This window comes from Triticum aestivum, chromosome 7D (genome assembly GCF_018294505.1).
Source record: "Triticum aestivum cultivar Chinese Spring chromosome 7D, IWGSC CS RefSeq v2.1, whole genome shotgun sequence".
Taxonomy (NCBI): Eukaryota; Viridiplantae; Streptophyta; class Magnoliopsida; order Poales; family Poaceae; genus Triticum; species Triticum aestivum.
In genome coordinates, this window is record NC_057814.1 from 409659053 (window position 1) to 409662608 (window position 3556).

Consider the following 3556-nt stretch of genomic DNA (forward strand, 5'->3'; position numbering starts at 1 on the left):
CCGGGCGGCGAGGTGGTCCTCTGAGCGGCGGCGTCGATGGGGTCGGGGGCACGGTTGCCCCGATCTCGATACAGACAGGGGAAAGAGGGATGAGTGAGTGGGGTTCGTGGGGGTTAGGGTTTCGGTGCCCGGGGGATAAGGGAGTGCGAGGGGGCGGCTGGGCCTTTGCCCAGTTGGGCTGGCCAGCTGGGCCACGGTTGGCCCAGTAGGGGGGGGGTTCTGTTTTTCTTTTGTTTTATTTTATTTCTTTCCTTTTATTTATTTTCTTTTACTGTTTTCTGTTAGTTTCACCCTTTTATAGTTTAAATGAAATACAAAACTAGTTCCTAATTTATTTTTAATAAATATGCCACTACCACAAACAGTTTAGCACTGAAATAAAATAGTTTTGAAATGATTTATTATTTTTAAAAGTATTTGAATAACTGTTTTGACACAGTTTATTTATTATAGTGCATTTTAACACTTCATAAAAGTGTGGTTTCTCCATCGATATTACATATTATTTATTGTCATATTTAGAACATTTTAGTTTTGTGATTTGAAAACTTTTAATGTTTGCTTGATTTCGAATCTTGAATTTGAAACGATTTCGAACTAACGTGAGATTGGCAAGAGAAATCGAAGTGACGTTGCATCCTTAACAAAGGATTACTGTAGCATAATTATCCGGGCGTCCAACTGCTGGTTCCAGAAGAATGTACTCGTCCTCCCTGAGCCGCACTGGCGGTACATGCACGAAGCCAAGATGTGCACGCACGCCACGCACACACTCATTCCCTCGCACGCACACGCGGGTACACGGGCGGACGCAATTTTGTACCAAGATCCACCCCATGTGATAATTTGACGCGTGTAAAGTCCTTCACTTCATTGATGGTCAATTAATACAGCGCATGCAAATTGAGTGGACGTGAGGGTGGAAGAAAGAGATTACTACTCCACTGCGCGCATGCGAGTAGTTAAATCATGGGTTGCTAGTAGTACTTCCATTGGTCTCCTTCGTATTTTGTGCCAATTTTTGACAGTAACATAATATTTACGCATCTGAGCGGTGTAGTCTACTTGAAATTTATGTTCCACTAAACTCATCGGGAGCCGTTTCGGGCCTCGAAACCAAAAACCATCAATTAATCTTTACCTTGTTCCCATCACATTCGAAAGTACTAGTGCTACAATTAAGTGCAAGCCTGCTCACACCTACCACTATGTACCAAACCTGAACGTGTTCCCACTATGCAGGTTTTAGTACTAGTGCTAGTACTTAGGTTATAAAAAGGGGAACTACCTAACCGAAAATTACTCTACCTTCCTCCTCATAAGTCCTCTTCTTCGTCCGTCCTTGCCATGGCCGGTGTGCGGAGCTCTAGGTCGAGTACTACTCGTAACAAGGGAGCAGCAACCAAGGCTGCGGAAAAAAAGAGAGCGCTCGCCGCCACGCAGAGACCTCGAAAGATCTCTCACGGGCAGGCGATGGCTCCCAGGAGCTCCCTAGACGCGGAGGCGAACATGCCGAGCTGGCGGCGCTGGAGTCGTTATCCCTCGACGGCATGCCCGATCATCTCAATAAGTGCCTCAATAAGCAGAAGGAGTTCATCCACGGCTTGGTGGAGCTGCTGAAGGAGAGCCTCAACGACATGCCCGCTGAGCTCAATGAGCAGGGGGAGTTGACCGCCGGCTTGGTGATGCTGCTGAAGAAGAGCATTGCCTCGGAGAAGAAGGCGACCGGTGAAATCCTACAACTTCAGGAGGACAAGGCGAAGCTCTGCCACGAGATCGACCTGCTGAAGGAGGAGAACGCCGGCTGGAAGAAGCTGCATGAGAATAGTAGTTCCTCGATGAAGATGTTGCAGGCCCTCATCATGGAACAGAAGGAGGAGTTGGCGAAGCTCCGCATCAAGCACCTGGCTGCTGTCAAGGTACGTAATGCGGCCGTGGAACAAATGATGAAGGCTCGCGTCGAGAAATCCCGCGTCATGGACACAGTGAAGAAGATGGCGGAGGAGACGCGCAAGGAGATGGAGGTCGTGGACGGGATGAAGAAGCAGTTACGACTCCGCGGCCAGCAACCCTTCATGTAGTGAGAGTAGCACCCCAGACTTGTGTGTGTGTCTTCCTTCTTTTTGGGGGTGATAATCCTCCTTCTTATTTTGCTCCTGTGTTTCTTATTTTGCTTCGGGTGTTTCGCCGCACGTGTCACCTTCTCTGCGAGGCATGAATAGAACAATGCTAAAAATCAGATGACTAACAAATTAGATAATTCTTTATCGCCAATAGAACAATGCCTCTTGCTAGTAATATATAATAAGAGTAGAGAGTAGAGGATATATATGGCACTGGGCTGCCGTGTTTCGTGCTCCTCCGTCGTACTCCAGTGGAAAACTTGAGTATACCGCACGATTCTTTGCTCCTCCTCAGGTCGTCAGCACATTTATACGAGCAGTCAAATCACAAGGCCCCGCCTTCTAGCAGTAATGAGCCGTCAAATCACAAAGGCCCTCGCCTCTCGTGAAAAGGACCAAGCTAGACTGCCCCGCCCTCTAGCCTTTTAAAAAATGTATACATTTGTACAGAAGTAGTATCGATGGATTGCGCCATGGAGCAAAACTAACAAGATGTAATTAAAGTAAAAAGGTGGTACATATAGAGAGCGCTCGTCGCCAAATTATGCATATACTATATGACACTACCCACTATGAAGGTACTAGTAACATAGACTAGTAACTAGTCTATGCTACTCAACACTATGACCAGCCAAAGTCGAGGCGTGGATACCAACGAGGGCCTGGTTGTGTCTATACTTGGACAACTCAGCCGACTGCATGCGCACCAGGCAGACGAAGCTCGTGTCATGTTTGTGTCGTGTGCGGCCCGCACATTAACCAAAACCTCGCGCCTCCATCTTAGCCTCCGCGTTTTAAACTTCTCAATCTCAAGGCCAAGGAGCAACGTGAAACCTATGACATAGCCAATTGGATGGTTGAGAACACTACATTTCGTAGCTACAGATGCATGTGTGAGAGAGGACGAGTGCGTGCGTGCACCTCTTCTCCGAGTACAACTGTATGTGGGTGGCATCGACCTAGGGAGCAGTGATGGTGCGTACGAGAAGTCTCGAGAGATAGGTGTAATGCGTCTGAAAAAAGACTAGTCTATAGCTCGCCACGAGGCTATTCCTGTCGAACGCCAAGCGTAAGATATGTATCTAATGGTGCCAGTTTTTGCACGTACACAGCAGTAGAAAAAGAACTAGTACCATGGCATATGCTATAGCACGGCCGAGAAAACGTGCCGACGTTACGCCATCCGGAAATAGTGCCGCACTTCGAAACTAGAACCGTCAATAAATTTTGAGCATGTCTCGTCACATTCCAAATTACTACTACTACCACGCTATATTTAATTGCAAACCTGTTCACACCGATCAAAACCTAAACGGTTTCCCACTTAGGAGCGTACTAGTAGTACTCGGTTATAAATACTACTATGCTAAGATGACTGCACATTCCTCCTCAACTCATCATCCACAAAAAACAATCAAGTCAATCAAGCCATG